This window comes from Piliocolobus tephrosceles, chromosome 6 (genome assembly GCF_002776525.5).
Source record: "Piliocolobus tephrosceles isolate RC106 chromosome 6, ASM277652v3, whole genome shotgun sequence".
NCBI classification, from domain to species: Eukaryota; Metazoa; Chordata; class Mammalia; order Primates; family Cercopithecidae; genus Piliocolobus; species Piliocolobus tephrosceles.
This window is the reverse complement of record NC_045439.1, coordinates 15,294,660-15,319,503: the sequence shown is the minus strand read 5'-3', so window position 1 is coordinate 15,319,503 and position 24,844 is coordinate 15,294,660. Positions and strand designations below refer to the sequence as shown.

The following is a 24,844-nucleotide window of genomic DNA, read 5'->3' as shown; positions in this document are numbered from 1 at the left end:
CCAGCACTTTGGGAGGCCGAGACGGGCGGATCACAAGGTCAGGAGATTGAGACCATCCTGGCTAACACGGTGAAACACCGTCTCTACTAAAAAATACAAAAAACTAGCCGGGCGAGGTGGCGGGCGCCTGTGGTCCCAGCTACATGGGAGGCTGAGGCAGGAGAATGGCATGAACCCGGGAGGCGGAGCTTGCAGTGAGTTGAGATCCGGCCACTGCACTCCAGCCTGGGGGACAGAGCGAGACTCCGTCTCAAAAAAAAAGAATGATCCTTTCTTGCCTCTTTCATCTTCTGTGGCCCCAGGAAATCCTTGGAGTTCCTTGGCCTGTAGCTGCATCACTCCAATCTCTTCCTCCATCTTCACAGGATGGCCCCTTCTGTGTTTCTCCTGTCATGTCTGTGCCTTCTTTTCTTATAATTACATGTGTTGGGGTGTGCTCAGAGCAGGGGGCCCGAAGAATGCCACCTCTGTTTACAACACACCCAACAGTAATCTGGGGTCATTGTGACAAGGGACACAGAGCTTGTGACCTCCCTACAAACAAATGCCCTACACATGAAAAAAAAAAAAAAAGAACATGTGTCAGGCTGGGTGTGGTGGCTCAGGCCTGTAATCCCAGCACTTTGGGAGGCCAAGGCAGGAGAATTGCTTGAGTCCAGGAGTTTGAGACAAGCCTGGGCAATATAGCAAGACCCCATCTCAACCACACACAAAAAATGTGTTACTGGTTTTAGGGTCCACTCAATTAATCCATAATAATCTCTCTCTTTTTTTTTTGAGACGTAGTCTCGCTCTGCCGCCCAGGCTGGAGTGCAGTGGCCGGATCTCAGCTCACTGCAAGCTCCGACTCCCGGGTTCACGCCATTCTCCTGCCTCAGCCTCCCGAGTAGCTGGGACTACAGGCGCCCGCCATGTCGCCCGGCTAGTTTTTTGTATTTTTAGTAGAGACGGGGTTTCGCCATGTTAGCCAGGATGGTCTCGATCTCCTGACCTCGTGATCCGCCCGTCTCGGCCTCCCAAAGTGCTGGGATTACAGGCTTGAGCCACCGCGCCCAGCCCATAATAATCTCATCTCAAGATCTTTCACTTAATTCCATCTGCAAAGACCCGTTTTCCAAATAAAGTCATATTCACAGGTATAGGGTGAGGGTTAGGACTTGGACTTAGATTTTTGGGGGCCACAATTCTACCCCCTGTAGGGCAGAAATAAATAGATAGCCACTGCACTCCACCCCTTGACTGCCTGGCATCCACCCATGGCCTTTTCCACATAAACAATTCCAGAAATGCACCACCCCAGTGTGGTACAGGCTGCCCACATCCAAGCAAAGCTGGCTGATGTACATTCTTCTCAGTCAGGCCTTGATACTACTCTTTTTTTTTTTTTTTTTTATGAGATAGAGTTTCCCTCTGTCACCCAGGCTGAAGTGCAGTGGCACAAGTATGGCTCACTACAGCCTCAACCTCCCAATCTCAAGCCATCCTCCCATCTCCCTCCCGAGTAGCTAGGACCACAGGCATGTGCCGCCATGCCTGGCTAATTTTTAAATATTTTGTAGAGACAGGATCTTGCTGTGTTGCCCAGGCTGGTATTGAACTCCTGGCCTCAAGCAATCCTCCTGCCTCAGCCTTCCAATGTGCTGGGATTACAGGCGTGAGCCACCATGCCAGGACCTTAGTCCATTTACTGATAACTCTCTAAGCTGCCAACTGGAGCTAGTCAAGTCATGCTCTAGAATCTGGACCTTGTCCCCCCTACACCTGCCCCCTCTACACCCTGTTCTCCTCGAGCTTTCCTTCAGACTGCAGCCTTCTGGCCTCCGCCCCAACACACTGGGCTGGGGCCAGAGGGATGAGGCCTGGGCTGTCTGGCCCCTTGCCTTCAGGCTGTTTGTGGTTTGGCCAGGCAGACGACACAGGGCAGAAGCGGCTGGCAAGGAGCCAGGGGAAACTGCTTCTTCGGGTTTCTGTCCCCTCTCACACTGTGTCCTCATCCTCTCAGCCTTTACCTGTGCTCTTAGCCTGGGGCAGGGAAGCTGACTTTTGCAATCCTGAAATACGATTTTCTGGTTCTCAGCTCAGTTGAATTGCTTGCCCCAGGCAGAAAGAGAAACTCATGGCTTTCTTTTCTCCTTCCCTGCTTTCAGAAAGGTCAATTGGGACTAAAGTGCATCTTTTTCTCACAGAACTTACTGAAGGCTGAAGAAGGGGCAGCACACCCCAGGCACCTGCCTTTTTTTTTCTTTTAAACAAGTCCTACCAATTTCCAGCGTCATTGAGCATGTGGTCTGACTGGGCTCAACAGGAGAGGCTTTGGCTACCTTGCACCACTTGATAAATGTTGCTCACCCCTGAGTCAGGAAGGGGGACCCCATCTTACACCCACCTTAACCCAGCAAATTCCAGATATTAGGGTCTGTCATTTGCAAAACCCTGCTCCTGGTACAGAATTCTGAGTTACTTAGGACACTTGATTGCAGTTGATGTTAAGAAAGATCCAGGCTGGGTGCGGTGGCTCACACCTATAATCCCAGCACTTTGGGAGGCTGAGACAGGTGAACTGCTTGAGCCGAGGAGTTCGAGACCAGCCTGGGCAACATGGAGAAACCCCATCTCTACAAAAACAAAAAAAACAAAAAACAAAAAAAATTAGCCAGGCAGGGGGGTGGTGGCATGTGCCTGTAGTCTTAGCTACTGGAGAGGCTGAAGTGGGAGGATCACTTGAGCGCAGGCACGGAGGTTGCAGTGAGCTGTGATCACACCACTGCACTCCCACCTGTGTGACAGAGTGAGACTCTGTCTCAAACCAAAAAAATAGAATAAAAAATGAAAGAAAGATCCAGAAAGGGGATTGTATTAGCCTATATAACTGGGAAGCAGGAAAGGCTGGATCCAGATACCTAAATGACAGGATAAGGACTTTGTCTGTTTCTTACCCCTCTTTGTCCCCTGCGACTCTCTGGCCCTTCTTTCTGCTTTCCTTTCTACTGGTTTTAATGGGTTTTCAGGCTGATTTTCATGGAGCTCTAGGCTCACAATGCATTTATGTCTAGCCATCCACTTAGATTCTGAGTTGTTCCAATAGAAGACACAGGGAGGGCTCTGACTGGGCTCTCTTGGGACCTCTGCTCACCCCCTGTATTAAGTAACCACCGAGGCTAGATGAGTGGAAATACCCTGGTTAGTCGGCCTGAGTCACATGGTACTATTGATGAGACCACATGATTGGCAGCCCTTCTGGGTTGGGGAAAAGACAGTTTCTGAAAGAAAAAAAAAATGCTAGGGAGACAAAATCAGATGTTGAGGGGCTGGGCTCTCAGCACATTCTTGGTTTGCATTCTCCAGTGGGTCAGAAGCCTGACAATCCGCCTAGCCTCTGCCTTGAGCCTCAGGGGAGCTAGTTCTATTCCTGCATCCTTAGCCATCATCTACACACTTTTTATCTTTTCTTTTAAGTTTTTAAAAATTGTGAAATCTATATACATATAAGCCATATGTTCAACTCAAAGAATAGTAAACAACTGTGTCCCTACGATCCAAGTTAAGAAATAGATCAGAGTCAGTTTCTTAGAAGCTTCTATATGTGCTTCTCCCCAGTCGTGTGCTCTCCTGTCTCTACCCAAGGGAAATTACAGACTTCGTGCTTTTCTTTATAGTTTTCCTATACACACCCTTAAGTCTTTAAGTACTATATGGTTTGGTGTTGCAAAGCCCAGAAGCCTATTTTAATGCTGTATATAAGAATATGCTAGCTGGGTATGGTGACTCACACCTGTAATCCCAGCACTTTGAGAGGCTGTGGCAGGAGGGTTGCTGAAGCCTGGGAGTTCAAGACCAGCCTGGGCAATATAGGGAAAATATACACTACAAAATAAAAAATTTTAAAAAAAAAGAATATGCTATATTTCTGTGACTTTTATTCAACATGATGTTTTTTGGTTTTTGAGATGGAGTTTCGCTCTTGTTGCCCAGGCTGGAGTGCAATGATGCGATCTCGGCTCACCCCAACCTCTGCTTCCCGGGTTCAAGTGATTCTCCTGCCTCAACCTCCCTAGTAGGTGATCCACCCGCCTTGACCTCCCAAAGTGCTGGGATTACAGGCATAAGCCACCACGCCCAGCCTCAACATAATGTTTTGGAGCTTCATTTGTGTTGATGCAGGTAGCTGTAGTTTATTTTTCACCACGTATAGTATTACATTGTATGATTTTCCCACATTGCATGTGCTCTTTAGAGTGTATATCTAAGAATGGAATTGCAAGGTTTAAAGGTGCTTCCATGCTATGGGATAATGCTATTTTTTTCCCCTAAAGTGGTTTATAACAATCAACCCTTGCACTACAAGTCAATGATAGTGTTTTAGTTGACCTCATTGTTGTCAATTTTAACTTTTGGCAACACCACGAGTGTGGCCTGTGTCTCATTATAGTTGTAATTTGCATGTATTCAATTACTATTGAAGTGAAGAATCTTTTCTTTTTTTTTTTTCTTGAGATGGAGTCTCACTCTGTTGCCAGGCTGGAGTGCAGTGGCGCGATCTCAGCTCACTGCAACCTCCACGTCGCAGATTCAAGCCATTCTCCTGCCTCAGCCTCCCTAGTAGCTGGGACTACAGGCGCGTACCACCATGCCCAGCTAATTTTTGTATTTTTAGTAGAGACGGGGTTTCACCATGTGGGCCAGGATGGTCTCCATCTCTTGACCTTGTGATCCGCCCACCTCGACCTCCCAAAGAGCTGGGATTACAGGCGTGAGCCACTGCACCTGGCCATAATTTTTTCTTCTTTATTTATTTTTATTTGAGACAGGGTCTCATTCTGTCACCCAGGCTGGAGTGCAATGGTACTGTCACAGCTCGCGCAGCCTCAACCTCCTGCATTCAAGCAATCTTACCACCTCAGCCTCCCAAGTAACTGGGACCACAGATGTGCACCACCCCGCCCAGCTAACTGTGGAGAATCTTTTCATGTTTATAAACCAACTGTTTTTTCTGTACTGTAAATGCCTGTTTATAGCTTTCCCCCCATTTTTTTAATGAATGGGTGGTCTTTTTCTTATTGATTAAGAAGAGTTCTTTATATATTCTGGATGATAATTATTCCATTATCAGTTTTATGTTTTTTACTTTTTGTGGTAGGGTCTGACTTTGTTGCTCAGGCTGGAGTGCAGGGGCAAGAACATGGCTCACTGCAGCCTCAGCCTCCCCGGCTCAAGCAAGCCTCCTGCCTTAGCCTCCCAAGTAGCTGGTATTACAACCACATACCACCACGCCCGGCCAAGTTTGGTATTTTTAGTAGAGACAAGGTTTTACCATGTTGGCCAGGCTGGTCTAGAACTCCTGGCCTCAAGTGATCTTCCTGTCTTGGCCTTCCAAAATGCTAGGATTATAGACATGGAATATCATGCCTGTCCCAGTGTTATATGTTCATATATCTACTTGCAGTTTGGGGATGCTTTTGCATTTTATTGATGGTGACTCTTGGACAGAAGTTCCTAATTTTGATGTCAAATTTATCTTCTCTAGGAAACCTTTCCCAGTTTGGGATTATTTTCTATTATATTATAGAAGTTTCTAATTTCGTCCTTCATATTTCATACTTCATATTTAAGTATTTGATCTACCTGGATTTGATTTTTGTTACTGGTAATTAGCTTCCAATTTTACTTTTATTTATTTATTTTTTTGAGACGGAGTTTTGCTCTTGTTGCCCAGGCTGGAGTGCAATGGTACGATCTCAGCTCGCTGCAACCTCTGCCTTCTGGGTTCAAGTAATTGTCTTGCATCAGCCTCCCAAGTATCTGGGATCATACTCAGCTAATTTTGTATTTTTAGTAGAGACAGGGTTTCTTCATGTTGGTCAGGCTGATCTTAAACTCCTGACCTCAGGTGGTCTGCCCACCTTGGCCTCCCAAAGTGCTGGGATTACAGGCATGCGCCACCACACCCAGCCCCAATTTTACTTTTGTACCCACTTGTCTGCAATTCCCTCTCTGTCAGAAATCAAATTTCCAGACATGACTATGGGTTTTATTTTGTCTTATTCTCCCTGAGCTTTCAAATTGCCTATGTTGAACTTCATTTTTTTCCAAAATTCATTGTAGACCAATATTTGTGTAAGTACAATAAATATTCATTACTGTGGGCAGGGTATGGTCGCTCACTCCTGTAATTCCAGCACATTGGAAGGTGAAGGCAGGAGGATCACTTGAGCCTAGGAGTTCAAGACCAGGCAGGGCAACATAGTGAGATCCCATCCCTATAAAAAAAAAATTAGTTTAGCATGGTGGTGCATGCCTGTAATCCAAGATACTTGGGAGACCCACAACTTTTTCTTTTTTATTTCTTGAGACAGAGTCTTGCTCTGTAATCTAGGCTAGAGTGCAGTGGCGTGATCTCGGCTCACTGCAACCTCCGCCTCCTGAGTTCAAGCGATTCTCCTGCCTCAGCCTCTTGAGTAGCTGGGATTACAGGTACCCACCACTACGCCCAGCTAATTTTTGTATTTTAGTAGAGATGGGGTTTTGCCATGTTGGCCAGGGTGGTCTCAAACTCCTGCCATCAGGTGATCCACCAGCCTCGGCCTCCCAAAGTGCTGGGATTACAGGCGTGAGCCACTGCGCCCAGCCAGAACTTTTTCATCTTCCCAAACTGCAATTCCACAGTCATCCCTCCCTTCCCCCAGCCCCTGGCAACTACCATTTTACTTTCTATCTTTATGAATTTGACCATTCTAGGTCCCTCATATCAGTGGAATCATAGAATATTAGTTCTTTTGTGTCTAGTTTCTTTTACTTATAATGTCTTTCGTATCTCCAAGGTACATCCATGTTATGGCATATATCAGAATTTCATTCTTTTTTGGCTGGGCGCGGTAGCTCATGCCTGTAATCCCAGCACTTTGGAAGGCTGAAGTGGGCAGAGCACCTGAGGTCAGGAGTTTGAGACCAGCCTGGCCAACATGGTGAAACCCCCGTCTCTACTAAAAATACAAAAATTAGCCGGGTGTGGTGGCAGGCGTCTGTAATCCCAGCTACTTGGGGGGCTGAGGCAGGAGAGTTGCTTGAACCTGGGAGGCGGAGGTTGCAGTGAGCCGAGATCTTGCCACTGCACTCCAGCCTGGGTGACAACAGCGAGACTCTGTCTCAACAACAACAACAAGAATTTCATTCTTTTTAAAGGCTGAATAATATTCCATTGTCTGTATATACTAAATTTGTTTATCTGTTTATCCATCAGTGGACATTTGCTTCCACCTTTTGGCTATTGAGGATAATACTGCTATGAACATTGGTATACAAATATCTGTTCGAATTTCTGCTTCCCATTCCTTTGGGTATATACCAGAAGTGGAATTACGGGATTACATGCTAGCTCAATGTTTAATATTTTAAAATTATATCTATTTTTTCTAGAGATGGGTCTTACTATGTTTCCCAGGATAGTCTCAAACTCCTGGCCTCAAGCAATTCTCCCGTCTCAGCCTCCCAGAGTGCTGGGATTACAGGCATGAACCACCGCCTGTAGCCCAGTGTTAATTTTTTGAGGAACGGCCATACTGTTTTCACAGAGGGCTACACCATTTTACCATCACACCAGCAATGTACAAGGGTTCCAGTTACTCCATGTCCTCACCGATACTTCTTTTCTAATTTTGCTTTTGTCTTTGATAATAGCCATCCTAATGTGTGTCAAGTGGTATCTCATTGTGGTTTTGATTTGCAGTTCTGTAATGAGGTCGAGCGTCTTCTCATGTGCTCAGTGGCTATTTGTATAGCTTCTTTGGAGAAAGGGCCATTCAAGTCCTTTGCCCATTTAATTGGACTATTCATTTGTTTTTTGGGTTGAGTTGTGGGAGCTCTTTCACTCCATCTTAATTACCATGGTTTTCTGTATCTTAATATCTGGTAGAGGACAAGCCCCCAACCCCAACACACACCTGTCTGTTGCTCTTATTTAAAAGTGATTTGTTATTTTTTGGCCATTGACCATTCCCTGTAAGTTTTGGAATCAGCGTGTTCGGTTCCTTTTTAAAAGCCCATTAGGATTTTGATTGGAATTGCCTAGAATATACAATTTAGGGAGAACAGATATATTTACAACATTGCATCTTTCTGTCGTCACCATGCTGTCTCTCCATGTATTAGTTCTTCTTTAATGTCTTTAAGTAAAGTTTTACCATGTTTTCCATAAATGGTCTTCACATATTTTGTTAGATTTATTCCTGGGTAATTGATATTTATTCATGCTATTATAGATGATATCATTCAAAATTAGATTTCTTTTTTTTTTTTTTTTTTTCCTGGGATAGAGTCTCCATCTGTCACCCAGGCTGGAGTGCAGTGGCGCCATCTCAGGTCACCGCAACCTCGGCTTCCCGAGTTCAAGCGATTCTCCTGCCTCAGCCTCCTGAGTAGCTTGGACTACAGGCATGTGCCATCATGTTCGGCTAATTTTTGTATTTTTAGTAGAGACAGGGTTTCTTCGCCGTGTTGCCCAGGCTGCTCTCAAGCTCCTGACCTCAGATGATCCACCCGCCTTGGCCACCCAAAGTGCTGAGATTACAGGCGTGAGCCACCGCGCCCGGCCTCACAATTACATTTCTAACTGTTACTGGTGTATAGAAGTGCAGATGACTTTTACATATTTATTTGGTATACAGAAACCTTCCTGAACTCACTAATTTTACTAATTTATTTGTGTAGATAATGTTGGGTTTTCCATGCAATCATAATATCTGCAGGTTTTTTCTTCCTTCCCAAGCCTTTACACATTTTTTTCTTTTTCTTTTTGTGACTGGATGTCACTCTGTAGCCCAGGCTGGAGTGCATTGGTGTGATCTCTGCTCATTGCAACCTTCCCCTCCCAGGCTCAACCAGTCCTCCGACTCAGCCTCCCAAATTCCTGGGATTACAGGCGTGAGTCACCGTGCCCTGCCACCTTACGCATTTTTATTTGCTTTCTCATTCTTGTTCTACTACACAGGCTGGTATAATGTGATGATATTGGGAGTTCTTAGGCCTTGCTCCTGATCTTCACGGGGATGCTTTCAACATTCACTATTAAGTATGGTATAGGCAGGCCAGGCACGGTGGCTCATGCCTGTAATCCCAGCACTGTGGGAGGCCGAAGTGGGCGGATCACCCAAGGTCAGGAGTTTGAGACCAGCCTGGCCAATATGGCGAAACCCTGTCTCTACTAAAAATACAAAAATTAGCTGGGCATGGTGGTGCATGCCTGTAATCCCAGCTACTCAAGAGGCTGAAGCAGGAGAATCACCTGAACCCGGGAGGCGGAGGTTGCAGCAAGCTGAGATTGCGCCACTGCACTCCAGCCTGGGCAACAAGAGCAAAACTCCACCTCATTAAAAAAAAAAAAAAAAAAAAAAAACCAAGTATGCAAGTATGGTATAGGCTTTTGTTCTTTTTGTTTTTAACCTTGCTAGATGTTCTTTATCAACTACTAGTTCAAATTAGTTGAGTTTTTATTATTGACAGATATTAAATGCTACTAGTATTTTTTTCTGCATTTATTGAGATGGTATCTTTTTGCCTTTAATATGGTGACATGATGAAGTACGTGAATCGCTTTTCTAATAGTAAACCAATCTTGGATTCTTGGGGTAATCCCAGCTTGGCCAGGATACATTAGCATTTTTTATACCACAGGGGCAAAAAAAAAGCTGTGATACCTTTCCTTCCCATCAAAGCCAATACTCCTAAAACAAAAGTTTTAGGAGTATTGATGGGAAGGAAAGTTAACAAGAGAAAAGCATTAGAGATTTTCTTAATGAAAGTTTTATGTGACACAAGAGCCTTTAGAAATACAGACCCAGGCCAGGCACTGTGGCTCACACCTGTAATCCCAGCACTTTGGGAGGCCAAGGCAGGTGAATCACTTGAGGTCAGGATTTCAAGACCAGCCTGGCCAACATGGTGAAAACCCTTTGTCTACTAAAAATACAAAAATTAACTAGGCATGGTGGTAGGAGCCTGTAATCCCAGCTACTCGGGAGGCTGAGGCAGGAGAATTGCTTGAATCTGGAAGGAGGTTGCAGTGAGCCGAGATGCACCACTGCACTCCAGCCTGGGCGACAGAGCGAGACTGTCTCAAAAAAAAAAAAAAAAAAAAGATTGGGCACGGTGGCTCCCACCTGTAATCCCAGCACTTTGGGAGGTCAAGGCGGGTGGATCACCTGAGGTTGGGAGTTCAAGACCAGCCTGACCAACATGGAGAAACCCCATCTCTACTAAAAATACAAAATTAGCTGGGTATGGTGGCTCATGCCTGTAATCCCAGCTATTCGGGAGGCTGAGGCAAGAGAATCGTTTGAACCCGGGAGGCGGAGGTTGCAGTGGGCCAAGATGGCGCCATTGCACTCCAGCCTAGGCAACAAGAGTGAAACTTTGTCTTAAAAAAAAAAGAAAGAAAAGAAAAAAGAAAAAGGAAAAGAAGGCAGGGCGCGGTGGCTCAAGCCTGTAATCCCAGCACTTTGGGAGGCCGAGACGGGCGGATCACGAGGTCAGGAGATTAAGACCATCCTGGCTAACACAGTGAAACCCCGTCTCTACTAAAAAATACAAAAAACTAGCCGGGCGAGGTGGCGGGCGCCTGTAGTCCCAGCCACTCGAGAGGCTGAGGCAGGAGAATGGCGTAAAAACCCCGGAGGCAGAGCTTGCAGTGAGCTGAGATCCGGCCACTGCACTCCAGCCCGGGCGACAGAGCGAGACTCCGTCTCAAGAAAAAAAAGAAAAGAAAAGAAAAAGGAAAAGAAAAAAAGAAATGTTTGAGACTGGGACTGGGTATTATAAAGGAAAGAGGTTTAATCCCCAGTTCCACATGGCTGGGGAGGCCTCAGGAAACTTAAATTCATTGCAGAAGGCGAAGGGGACTTAAGCACCTTCACAAGGTGGCAGGAGAGAGTGAGCAAGAGGGGGGGGAAATGTCGCGCTTTGAAGCCATCAGATCTCGTGAACTCACTCACTATCATGAGAACAACGTGGGGGAACTACCCCATGACCCAATCACCTCACACATGGTCCCTTCCTCGTCGTGAGGATGATGAGGATTACAGTTCAAGATGAGATTTGGATAGGGACACAGAGCCAGACCATATCAGATGGGGCATGAGCTAAATCAACAGTCACCTCCTGAGCAGGAGCTCAACAAACTTTTAGGAAGAGAACCAGATATTTTAAATATTTTAGGCTTCCGCGACACATGCATCTCTGTTTCTATTAGTCATTGTTCTCCAGAGAAACAGAACCAATAGGAGATACAGATATAGACAAAGAGATTTAGTATAAAGAAATGGCTCACAGGATTATGGAGGCTGAGAAGTTCCACGATCTGCCATCTGCAAGCTGGAGATAAGGACTAAATTCCAGCCTGAGTCCAAAGGCCTGAGGACCAGGAGTGCTGATGGGGCAAATCCCAGTACAAGGACAGGAAAAGACCCAGCTCAGTCAGCCAGGCAGAGAGCAAATTCTCCCTTCCTCCTCCTTCTTGTTCTCTTCAAGTCTACCGTAGACTGCATGATGACCACTGCCATTGGTAAGGATGGGATCCTCCTTACTCAGTCTACTGATTCAAATGCTAATTTCACCCCAAAACACCCTCGCAGACATACCCAGAAATAATGTTTAACCAGACCGGGCGCAGTGGCTCATGCCTGTAATCCCAGCACTTTGGGAAGCCAAGGCAGGTGGATCACTTGAGGTCAGGAGTTGGAGACCAGTCTGGCCAATATGGTGAAACTCCGTCTCTACTAAAAATACAAAAAGTAGCTGGATGTGGTGGCTTGTGTCTATAATCCCAGCTACTTGGGAGGCTGAGGCAGGAGAATAGCTTGAACTCGGGAGGCAGAGGTTGCAGTGAGCCGAGATCGTGCCACTGCACTCCAGCCTGGACAACAGAGTGAAGCTTTGTCTCAAAAAACCGAAATTTAACCAAATGTCTGTACACCCTGTGATACAATCAAGGTGACACATAAAATTAACCATCACACTGTAAACTAAAAAGTACCTGAGACAGGTCTCAATCAATTTAGAAGTTTATTTTGCCAAGGTTAAGGACAAGCCCAGGAGATGGGTCTGTGCCTTTCTCCAAAGATGATTTTGAGGATTTCAGGATTTAAAGTGGGGAAGAGCAGGATGGAGGGGGAAGGGGGAAGCTGTGGTCACATGACTGAATCCACATGTTGCAAGAGAAAGGGACCAGGTAAGGAAATAGTAAGTCAGCATTCTCTGTAAGATAAGGTGAACACAGAGTAGCTACCTGCAGAGATCTTTAACCTTTTATCTGTAGCTATCTGCTTAGGAACAAAAGGAAAGACAGATTCTTGCATGACTCAGCTTTCAGCTTCATTTTCTTCCTTCTGGCAAAGTGAACCAGGGTTCAAGTTTTTGCTTTTCCTTCACAATATTGTTGTTTCTCCTCTTCCTTTTCCTCCTCCTCCTCCTCCTCCTTCTTCACAACCCCTAAAAATGTAAAACCTATTCTTAGCTTACAAACCTTACAAAAAAGTTTGCCGGTTTGATTTAAACTATCTCCCCAAATGTACATCTCAGTGACATTTTGTTGTTTCCTACAATATAGTGATGCTTGAGTGATTATCTAAAGAAAATAATTTATGGGCCGGGTGCGGTGGCTCAAGCCTGTAATCCCAGCACTTTGGGAGTCTGAGGCAGCCGGATCACCTAAAGTCAGGAGTTCAAGAGCAGCCTGGCCAACATGGTGAAACCCTATCTCTACTAAAATACAAAAATTAACTGGGCACGATGGCACATACCTGTAATCCCAGCTACTAGAGAGGCTGAGGCGGGAGAATCTCTTGAACCTGTAAGGCGGAGGGTTGGAGTGAGCCTAGATTGCGCCATTGCACTCCAGCCTGGGTGACAGAGCGAGACTCCGTTTCCAAAACAAACAAACAAACAAGAAAATAATTTATGAAAGTCAAGAACCTCATGAACAGTCACCACCCATTCGTAATCTGTGCAGCCACACCTCTACCCAGCAGATTTGCCATCTTTTGAAATGAGTATCAACCTGGACATTCCCAAGTAAAATGCCCACAACACCTAGGGGTTGTGATTAGAACAGCAACGGTTAGACTCAGGCTCTCTCTTGCTGCCCTCTCCTGGCTGGCCCATTGTTGAGGATCAGATATGAATCCTGTAGGATTTCATGAGACTCAGGAAACCTTCAGACCTGATTGCTGACCTGTAGACTTGTCAAAATTTCTACCAGTGGATAGTACTTAAGGCTGGTCATGATGGCCAAGTTTGTCTGTTATTTCCTGTAGGGTGCTCTGACTTTGTTGAGTGTAAGTGTTGTAGAAAAAGAATAGTTATCAGGCTGGGCACAGTTGCTCACACCTGTAATCCCAGCACTTTGGGAGGCTGAGGCATGTGGATCACTTGAGGCCAGGAGTTCAAGACCAGCCTGGCCAACATGGCAAATCCCTGTCTCTACTAAAAATATAAAAATTAGCTGGGCGTGGTAGTTCCAGCTACTCGGGAGGCTAAGGCAGGAGAATCGGTTGAACCTGAGAGGCGGAGGTTGCAGTGAGCTGAGATTGCACCACCGCACTCCAGCCTGGGTGACAGAGCGAGACTCCATCTAAAAAAAAAAAAAAAAAGAAAAGAAAAAGAGGCATTATCATATATTGAACATTTACTATGTTGCAAACATTGCTGAACAAGTATTATTTCATTTCATCCTTAGAACAATCACACGAGCTCCATATCCCTGGACTGTTCAGCATTACCTTCACACAGGTGATACAATGGAGACCCACAGAGGTTTTTCTTTCTTTTTTTTTTTTTTTTGAGATGGAGTCTCACTCTGTCGCTAGGTTGGAGGGCAATGGCGTGATCTCAGCTCATTGTAACTTCCGCCTCCCAGGTTCAAGCAATTCTCCTGCCTCAGCCTCACGAGTAGCTGGGATTACAGGCATGCACCACCACACCCGGCTACTTTTGTATTTTTAGTACAGACAGGTTTTCACCACACTGGTCAGGCTGGTTTTGAACTCTCAACCTCAGGTGATCTGCCCGTCTCAGCCTCCCAAAGTGCTGGGATTGCAGGCGTGAGCCACTGCACCCCATCTTTTTCTTTTTCTTTTTTTCTTTTTTTGAAATAGAGTGTCGCTCTGTCGCCTAGGCTGGAGTGCAGTGGCGTGATCTCAGTCCACTGCAACCTCTGCCTCCCAGTTTCAAGCGATTCTCCTGCCTCAGGCTCCTCAGTAACTGGGACTAGAGGTGCACAGCATCACGCCTGGCTAATTTTTGTATTTTTAGTAGAGACGAGGTTTCACTATGTTGCCCAGGCTGGTCTTGAACCTCAGGTGATTCATCTGCCTCAGCCTCCCAAAGTGCTGGGATTACAGGCGTGAGCCATCGTGCCTGGCCGGAGAGGTTAATTAACCTGCTCAGGGATCACAGGTGGTAGAGCTGGAGCTTGGCATTCAGTCCATATTTATCTGACTCCAGAACTTGTGGTCTGAATTGCTACCCAAGTAGACACTTGTCTGAATTGCTACCCAAGGTTCACAATCATTTGTGCAGAGTCTAATTCAGTAGGAATAGTATGGAGCCAGAAATTTGCATTTTTAACAAGCACTCCAGGGTCCTGGAGAGCTACACTTTGAGAACACTGCCTGTCGCAAATAGAAACTGCACTGCTTCCAGTAGAAAGATGAAACTCTTCAGCAACAGAAGACTTATTCTGGAGTGGAAAAAAATGCTGGACTTTCCCTCCTTCTTTGAGTACAAGAGGAAGTTAGAAGAGGATAATAAGATGCAAAGATTTCTTATCTCTTCCTGTCCCTCAGGCCTCCCTGCCCCCACCTAAGCCCCAGAAAAGTGCACCTCAAATGAATTTGCCTGAAGAGGTATAACATTGCCCTTTGCTGGCAAACCCCTGAGCAAACATATGCTGGTTATTTGGTAACACTCAAAAATCTAATTGCAGCTGGGCATGGTGGCTCATGCCTGTAATTCCAGCACTTTGGAAGGCTGAGGCACACAGATCACCCGAGGTCAGGAGTTTGAGACCAACCTGGGCAACATGGTGAAACCCCATCTCTACTGAAAAAAAACCACACACACATACACACAAATTAGCCAGCATAGTGGTGCACGCCTGTAGTCCCAACTATTCAGGAGGCTGAGGCAGGAGAATCACTTGAAACCGAGAGGCGGAAGTTGCAGTGAGCCGAGATCGCGCTACTGCACTCCAGCCTGGGTGACACAGCGAGACTCCCTCTCAAAAAAAAAAAAAGGATCTAATGGCAGTTTTGGCAGTTCTAAGGAACAGTTTCACATCTTAATTGAAACCGCATGCCAGGCCACCAGGTAAATCTCCTTCTCTTTCTTTAATCAGACTTGGTGATCTGGAAGTGTTCATGGCTTGCTGAGCAGAGACAAGAGGATGAAGGCTTAGGTGTAATCTAAATGCAATAGATTTGCAATGAAACAAGTGGCCTGGGCTACAGCCATTTCTCCACACGCTCTGCCTTTCTGACACCAAATCTATGTTTGGCAAGGAATGGGATGGAAACTTCTTCCCACCTGGTGGCCAACGTTTTCTTGAACGTTTATATCACCCTTCAGCTCCTGGGTAGGGTTGATGGTCATCCACCGAGAATGGGGGGACATATACCTGTGAGGGCCCAGCCACTGGTCAATGTTCAGCAGAGGAGAAATATAGTAGAAAAAGAGCAAGACTATGCCAGGCATTGTGCTGGATATTTGACTAACGTGATTTAATCTTCCAACAACCCAGAGAGGTGTTGGGATTCCATCTTCATTTGCCACATGAAAAAACGGAGACACAAATATGCAAAGTAACTTGCCCAAGATCATCCACGTAATAAGTAGAGTCAAGAATTAAACCTAAAGGCCTTGCCCTTTCCGTCCAGCTCTGTGCCACCATGAAGGGCCACCGCTCTCTGCGTTAGTTCTTCTGTATAAGATCTCTTCCAATCCAAACAGGCTCCACTCACAAACCTTGGAGAAAAGCCACCAGCCCTTGGGGGTCCAAGAATAACATAAATGCAGTGAGCCATTTTCTGAAAATGAGATGACATATGTCAAGCATTCAGCCCAGAGCCTGGTACTTTTCAGACTGCCCAGCTGGGGTAGGAGGGTCCCTGGGACAGGGTGTTTCTGGTTTCAGGAGATTCTATTGGCCATTTGGTAACAAACATTCATCAAGTACCTATATAAATGTTCAAAACAGGAAGAGCAGAGCTGGGTGCAGTGGCTCCCAGGACTTTGGGAGGCTGAGGCGGGTGGATCACCTTAGGTCAGGAGTTTGAGACCGGCCTGACATATATGGTGAAACCTTGTCTCTACTAAAGATAGAAAAATTAGCCGGGCTTGGTGGCGGGCACCTGTATTCCCAGCTACTCAGGAGGCTGAGACAAGAGAATTGCTTGAACCCGGGAGGCAGAGGTTGCAGTGAGCCAAGATGGCATTACTGCACTCCAGTCTTAGCAACAGAGCGAGACTGCATATCAAAAAAAGGGAGTCATGGAGTCATTCTGATTGGACCAGCTTAGATCTCAGGAATCCATCCCTGCCTGCTGGGGGGATGGAATGAGCTGATTGGCTTAGCTTAAGTGGCATGCTGTGTCCTTGGAAGCACGTGGACCCTCAAATGAAAATTGTGAGCTCTCGTGGGAAGTGGGGTTTGTCAAGGAGACAGCCACAATGATCACAACAGGAAAGTTGCTTTTGTGAAATAAAAAGGCAGGAAGGCACAAGCAGTATATGATTGTAGCCCACAGATTTGTTTGGCTAGAGCAGAGCGTTCTTTGTTCTTGAAAGTGAGTTGTGAGAAATGGAGCATTTGGGAGGGAGTTGGGGGTGCTGGAAGGGGCCTTGTGGGGAGCCTGCGGGGCCTCAGGCTTTGTGTGAGTCTGGGAGTTTTAGTGCAGCATTTACCGGATTACTAGCAAATTCAGGAAATGAGCCTGTTTCCTCCTATTATAGAGCCTAATCCTTTATTCATTAAATGGAGTATTTACTCAGCCTTAAAATGTTCAGTGTGGGGGGTTAGAAAAGAAGGGAGCCCACAGCTGCTGAGAGCCCACTATGTGCTGACTCTGGGCTGGAGGCTTTTCCTACATTTTCTCTTTTAATGCTCCCAACCTCCCTCTTTGCCCCATTTCACAGATGGAGAAGGAAAGGGAAGTGATTTGTCCAAAGCCACTCTGTCAAAAGGGGACTTGAGTCCTCAGGGCTGTTGACACTAAAGCTGACAATCAGGTAACCACATTGGGGTTTTCTCCAGGACATGAGAATTCCTTTGTCCCATGTATCACGTCAAGCACCTGGGCTGATGACCCTTCTGCATGGTGTACCCACCTCACAGCCTCAGGCAGCCTCAGCTTATCCTCAGCTACATCCACTATGCCCAGGGACACTGATGAATGCATCTGGGATTCTGGAGAGAGGGGTCCACTCATGAGTTGAGGCCCCGTTTGTACTTGCTCCACCAGGACTGAGGACAGGAAGTCACACCTAGGAGAACCAAGACACAGTTGACACAAATGGTACCCACAGAGCATCCTTGTCCCAACTGTCACCACCATCCCCCTCCTCCTCCTCACACCTGCATCTCCAGCAGTTACTGAGCACTTGCAATGTACCAGGTGCTCCCTCAGCACTTTATATATATATCATCTCCTGGAACCATCCCAAAGCTGCTTTGAAGCAGGTGCCATTATCCTCCCCATTTTATGGATGGGAAAGCCAAGGAATGGCCATGGAGGCCAAGGTCACAGCAAGGGGCTTGTCCCTATAAAGTCTATACACTCATCCCCATTTCCTTTTCTCTCTTTCATTTTCTTTTTTATTTTTGGAGACCGGTTTTCACCCTGTTGCCCAGGCTGGGGTGCAGTGACGTGATCATGGCTCACTGCAGCCTTGACCTCTGAGGCTCAAGCAATCCTTCTGCACCAGTCTCCTGAGTAGCTGGGACCACAGCTATGCACCACCATGCCTGGTTAATTTTTGTATTTTTTTGTAGAGCTAGGGTCTCACCATGTTGCTCAGGCTTGTCTCAAACTCCTGAGCTCAAGCCATCCACCCTCCTCAGCCTCCTAAAGTGCTGGAATTGAGGCGTGTCCCATCACGCCTGGCCCATGCTCCATTTTAAAAATGAGTAAATTTGATCTTCGAGAGGTTGCCCACTAATCTCACATGGCTGGCAAGTGGCTGAGTTGGGATTTGAACTCGAGTTCTGTCTGACTACAGTGGCTGGGCTGAGCACTGCTGTGAAGGATAATTGTTGAGTTAAAGAAAACCTCTGGAGAAGTGATTTGACCTTGTGGATCTTTCCCTGAGCACAATTTCCAGCATGTTCCTGAGAAAGCTTAGGATCCTTTTGTTGGAATAAGCGCAAGTCCTTCCTCGGGGCATCTATGCCCACTAACGTCACAGTCATCCTCCACCCCCACTTCTTCCCCTTTCCCAAAAACATCTGATATGGGGCTCCGGGCAAGCCCTGGGAGGAGCTGCTTCCCAGGTGAATGTGTCCCTAGGAGGAATGTACGCCTGCAGCAAGGCGAGTAGGACACTTTTGAAGCCTCAGGTCACATTGTCCCCAAGACAAGGCTGATGCGGATAGTAAGCCTCTTGTTTTTGAAGGTCGCATACAACAAAAACGTGGAAATTGAGGATGGAAGAGGCCCGTGAGAGCAATCATGAGGCATAACAACAGCTGCAGAAGGTGACTGCAGGGAAGCGGACTGTGCTCCTTTTCTTTATGTTCTGTTTTTAGCTGTGTTTTTCAGAGCAAGTAGGTACCATGGTGATAGGTACCATAGAAATAGATGGAGCGCACCACCCAGCACGGGGCTGCTAAGCTGTTCCCCTGGAAATGCACCGAGAGCTGCCAGGGAGAGTCCAGGGACTCTGATTCCTGGGGCCTGTCAGCTGCACGGCCAGGGAAGAAGGCCTCTGGAGAATGGTCCCCAGAGGCTTCTCACTGTCTCGCTGTGATTGTCCGAGGTCCCTAATGGTGCATCCTCCCTCCTGGAGCACCTATGGCCTTTCTCTCTTGAGTTCTCCCAGGAAACTCACTCAATGAGGTTTGCCTTTGCCTAGGGAAGCAATTATCTTGGCCAACAGTGACCTCAAAAGTAACACTGCCAGCATTCCCGTCTCCATAGTTAGGAGTGCGTGGTCCTCATCCTGCCTGGATGTGGCACTGTCACTGGTTTTATGCAATGGGTCATAAAGAATTTGTGGGGCAGGAGCTGAGTTCTGAACATTTGGTAATCAGGAATACTCATAAAATGAAATCTCAGAGGATCTAACCCAGAAAGCCGGGCAAGGTAGGCCATAACCATGTCTGATATGGTGGTTTTCAGTTTGTGAAGCTGCAGGCAGTAAAGAATAGGGCCCAGCCTCAACTATTTTTGGATGCAGCTTGAATGGACTGAAAGACCCTTTGAAACAAGTGCTGGAACCATCCCGTAGCACTTACATAACCATATCTGCAAAGCTGTTGATAGATGAATGTAAATTAACCTAGGCAGAGCTTAGCTCATTTTTATTTAGATTTAGACCAATTTCATGTCTTCTGAAATGTAACCCATATATACACACACTAAATCTAACTCTTTTATTTTAGACCTAGCATGAGAGGATCAAGTTTAAAGGGCATCTGTTATTACAAGTTTAAAGGGCATCTGTTATTATATCTGTCCCATCATACCTGTTTCTGTGATAGCTTCATTATGTACATTTCTTTCTATACATTTGTGCTCTCAGGTGGCATTCTTCTTCAGAGCAGGGCAAGTGTAATTCTGGACCAATGTATGATTCGGAGATCAGTAATTTTAAGCACCAACCAACCGAAGGTAATTTTATTCTCGATGAAAGAAACAGATGGGGCGCAGTGGCTCACGTGAGCCTGTAGTCCCAGCACTTTGGGAGGCTGAGGCGGGCGGATCACTTAAGGTCAGGAGTTCAAGACAGCCTGGCAAACATAGTGAAACCCCATTTCTACTAAAAATACAAAAATTAGCCAGGTGCAGTGGTACGCACCTGTAATCTCAGCTACTTGGGAGGGTGAGGCGGGAGAATCGATTGAACCCCAGAGGTGGAGGTTACAGTGAGCCAAGATGGCACCACCACAGTCCAGCCTGGATGGCAGAGTAAACCTCTGTCTCAAAAAAGAAAGAAACACACATCTCTAACAAAGGATTTATTTATTTTTTCCTGAGACAGGGTCTCTCTCTGTCACCCAGGCTGGAGTGCAGTGGCTCCATCTTGACTCACTGCAACCTCCACCCCCAAGGCTCAAGTGATACTCCTACCTCAGCGTGGGACCACAGGTGTGTACCATCATGTCTGGCTGTGTTTTTGTAATTTTGGTAAAGACAGGGTGTCACTATTTTGCCCAGGCTGGTCTCAAACTCCTGAGCTCAGGCGATCCACCCACCTTGGCCTCCCAAAGTGCTGGGATTATAGGCATGAGCCACTGTGCCTGGCTAGGAATTTATTTTAAAAACTGGAAACTTAAAAATCAATAACATCATTAACTCATAAATTATTGTTTAGTTATAGATTATGAAAATGATAGAACCAGAAGGTGCTAACGAAATGTCTGTCCTGCATGTGTGGCATTTGATATGAAGAAACTGAGGCCCTTGCCGGGCATAGTGGCTCTCGCCTGTAACCCCAGCACTTTGGGAGGCTGAGGCAGGAGTATCGCTTGAGCTCAAGAGTTCAAGACCAGCCTTGGGCAAGATGGTGAAACTCTGTCTCTACCAAAAAATGCAAAAGTTAACCAGGTGTGGTGCAGTGTACCTGTAGTAGCAGCTACTGAAGAAGCTGAGGTGGGAGGATCGCTTGATCCCAGGAGGTCAAGGCTGCAGTAAGCCGTGATTGTGCCACTGCACTCCAGCCTGGGCAACAGAGTGAGATCCTGTCTCAAAAAAAGAAAAGCAAAGGCCAGGTGCAGTGGCTCATGCCTGTAATCCCAGAACTTTGGGAGGCCGAGGCGGGTGGATCACCTGAGGTGCGGAGTTTGAAATCAGCGTGACCAACATGGAGAAACCCCGTCTCTACTAAAAATACAAAATTAGCCAGGCGTGGTGGTGCATGCCTGTAATCCCAGCTACTCAGGAGGCTGAGGCAGGAGAATCACTTGAACCTGGGAGGCGGAGGTTACCATGAGCCGAGATCGCACAATTGCAGTCCAGCCTGGGCAACAAGAGCAAAACTCCATCTCAAAAATAAAAAAATAAAAAAAAAAAAAGAAAGAAAGAAACTGAGGCCCAAAGAGTTGGCGTACTTTGCTGTTAGTTCAGCATGTCTTCTGTGTATGCAGGTGGTATCTCTAGGTCGTTATCACTCTGGCAAGTTCTTTCCCAGTGATGGAGATGTGTGGAGACCCCAGTCTCTCCAACCGGGGAGTGGTGCTCATGGTGACCTTGAAGTAGGCTTGTGAGTCAGGCCATTGGTTGAGCTGTGCAGTGCAAGAAGTAGCTAAACATGAAAGGAATTGCCTGGTTTATCATTAGGACTAACCACAGAACTGATGACTCAGCGTTTACTGTTGGCGGTATCATACACTCCACCTGCATGTAGATTTCGTGCATCGTATTTTGTGGTTACAGGAATTTGGCCTGATGGACCCGTTGCAGAAACTCTGTATTAAGTAAGCAAACACGTGTGCTCTAGTTTTACAGGCCAAGCAAACTGTGAAACAGAAGGGTTGGCCTTTCTTGCCCATAGCAGTCATACCTTGGACTTTTGCCACTTGGTTGGGTTGCTTTATTTGGCTAAGTAACTAAAAGCGGATTTACTTTGAAGACTGAGGCTCTCAAATATTCTAGAACTCTCTAAGAATGGACATTCACAGTTATGCTGGGCAGACATATTCTCAAATTTTCGGAGTCATAAAGCTGATGTTTGGGCTGGGCGCAATGACTCACACTTATAATCCCAGCACTTTGGGAGGCCAAGGCGGGCGTATCACAAGGTCAGGAGTTTGAGACCAGCCTGGCTGATATGGTGAAACCCTGTCTCTACTAAAAATGCAAACATTAGCCAGGCATGCTGGTGGGCACCTATACTCCCAGCTACTCCGGAGGCTACGGCAGGAGAGTTGCTTGAACCCAGGAGGCGGAGGTTGCAGTGAGCAGAGATCATGCCACTGCACTCCAGCCTGGGTGACAGAGCAAGACTCTGTCTCAAAAAAAAAAAAAAAAAAAAATCCAGTTTGGCCTGTGTGAAGCACACACACAACCTTCCTTTCCCAAGATAAGCACCTTCCCATGGAGCTGGAACAGGAGCCCTGGGATTAGAATATTTGATATTCAAGACACACACTGAGTCTGGTGTGTAGCTTTTCAGCAACACACTGAAAAATTGTTGCTTTTCACACCAACAATTTGAAACTAAACATTTAATGTGAATGTTTTTATTTTTTTTGAGAGAATGTCTCACTGTCCCCCAGGCTGGAGTGCAGTGGTGCAGTCATGGCTCACGGCAGTCTCGACCTCCAGGGCTCAAGCAATCCTCCTGCCTCAGCCTCCTGAGTAGCTGGGGTTACAGGCGCACGCCACCATGACAGCTAATTTTTTTTAGTTTTTATTTTTTGTAGAGATGGGGGTCTTGTACTCCTTGGACTCAAGGGATCCTACCGCTTCAGCGTCCCAAAGTGCTGAGATTCCAGGCATGAGCCACCACACCTGGCCTTCATGTGAATGTTTCTTAACAATCACAACTTGATTTTTAACATTTTAATTTAAATTTTTTATTATGAAAAAATATATAACATACAATTTACCATTTTAATCATTTTTAAGTGTCCAGTTCTGTGGCATTAAGTACATTCACACTGTTGTGCAACCATCATTGCCTTCCATTTCCAGAACTCTCTTCATCTTCCCAGACTGAAACTCTGTGCCCATTAAACGATAACTCACCATTCCACACCCCATCTCCTGGACCCAGCCTGTGGTCACCACCATTCAGCTTTCCATCTCTGTTATCTGTCCGCTGTGGGTGCCTCGTAGAAATGGAATCATACAATATTTGTCACTCGTGTCTGACTTATTTCAGTTTGCATAACGCGCTCAGGGTTCACCCATGTTGTAGCATGCATCAGAATTTCCTTCCTTTTTAAGGCTGAAGAATATTCTACTGTATATATATACCACATTTTGTTTATCCATAATTTTTCTATAGTTTTATTTTTATTTATTTATTTATTTATTTTTTTGAGAAGGAGTCTCACTCTGTCTCCCAGGCTGGAGTGCAGTGGCGTGATCTCGGCTCACTGCAAGCTCTGCCTTCTGGGTTCACACCATTCTCCTGCCTCGGCCTCCTGAGCAGCTGGGACTACAGGTGCCTGCCACCATGCCTGGCTAATTTTTTATATTTTTAGTAGAGATGGGGTTTCACTGTGTTGGCCAGGATGGTCTCGATCTCCTGACCTCGTGATCCACCCGCCTCGGCCTCCCAAAGTGCTGGGATTACAGGTATGAGCCACCACGTCCGGTCTGTTTTTTTATTTTAAAACAACTGCAAAGTGACAGAACATTTCAAGAATGGTACTAAAGAAAATCTTTTTTATATCTCATTATTCATCTTTTTTCATTTTTTTTTTGAGATGCAGTCTTGCTCTGTCGCCCAGGCTGGAGTGCAGTGGTGCGATCTTGGATCACTGCAACCTCCGCCTCCTGAGTTCAAGAGATTCTCTTGTCTCAGCCTTCTGAGTAGCTGGGATTACAGGTGTACACCTCCACACCTGGCTAATTTTTGTATTTTTTGGAGAGACGGGGTTTTGCCATGTTGGCCAGACTGGTCTTGAACTCCTGGCCTCGGCCTCCCAAAATGCTGGGATTACAGTCGTAAGCCTTTCTTTTTTCTTTTTAGACAGGGTCTCATGTCATAAGAGACACTACCCGCCATTCCCCACCATGGAGTCCTACCTTACTCAGCTCCACCTTGTAGCTTTAGGACTGAATTTAGAAAGGGGAGGAGAAGGGACCACCATTTGCTTTCATTGAAAAGACTTGTTTTGGCCAGGTGTGGTGGCTCATGCCTGTAATCCCAACACTTTGGGAGGCCAAGGCAGGAGGATCGCTTGAGCCCAGGAGTTCAGAAAATACAGCCTGGGTAGCATAGTGAGACCCCCATCTCTACAAAAAAAGAAAAGAAATTAGCTGGGCATGGTGGTGCATGCCTGTGGTGGTCCCAAGCTAGTCAGGAGGCTTTGGTGGGAGGATGGCTTGAGCCTGAGATGTTGTGGCTGCAGTGAGCCATGATTGCACTCCTGCACTCCAGCCTGATGACAGAGCAAGACTCTGTCTCAAGAAAAAAAAAGAAAGAAAGAAAATACTTGTTTCATTAACAATTCTTTGCATGTGGGGAGCCCTTGTATTTAACCTATTTAAATAAACAAATCTTAATTATGACTACCAGCATTTCCCCAATCTTTTGTCTCTGCTAGTATAATACCATTTTTTAAATAAAATGTTTATACAGTTAGGATGCCTTCTTCCTTGCAGCAACACTTACTTTGCAAATTTGCAGTTGTATTTAGGCTACCACCAGCAACTGTCTTGGCAAACATTGAGCAACTCCTACCACAAAAATTAATGAGTAGAGAGACAAGGTCTGTACACCTACTCATTTTGTTCTTCCATTATCAAGTTGTGGGACTCTGGGGAAGTGATCCAGGGGACATCTACAGAAACCAAAAATGGAGTTTTGTAACACTGTGAGTTGTTTGTTCTTGTGAATAATAGGATCTTCTTGACTAGACTGAAGGCTTCAAGGAAGCTGTGTCTTCTGTTTTTTTTTTTTTTTTTTTTTT

The 24,844-nt window shown here is 46.1% G+C and overlaps 1 protein-coding gene and 1 non-coding gene across 8 annotated transcripts in view; both read left to right on the top strand.

The window, feature by feature from the left end:
- The window catches only part of DGLUCY (D-glutamate cyclase), a 162,711-nt gene that overhangs the window by 74,923 nt on the left and 62,944 nt on the right, over nucleotides 1-24,844 (top strand). The window contains exon 1 of one of the 7 annotated variants that reach the window (XM_023205462.1): nucleotides 23,463-23,504. The exons of the other annotated variants lie outside the window; for them this stretch is intronic. The gene's annotated coding sequence lies outside the window, so the exon portion shown is untranslated. Of the gene's footprint in view, nucleotides 1-23,462; nucleotides 23,505-24,844 lie in introns of those variants that run through there. 7 annotated transcript variants of the gene reach the window in all.
- Nucleotides 429-557, top strand: LOC113225127. Its single transcript, XR_003309763.1, has one exon. It is a non-coding gene; the product is annotated as a small nucleolar RNA SNORA11 (small nucleolar RNA).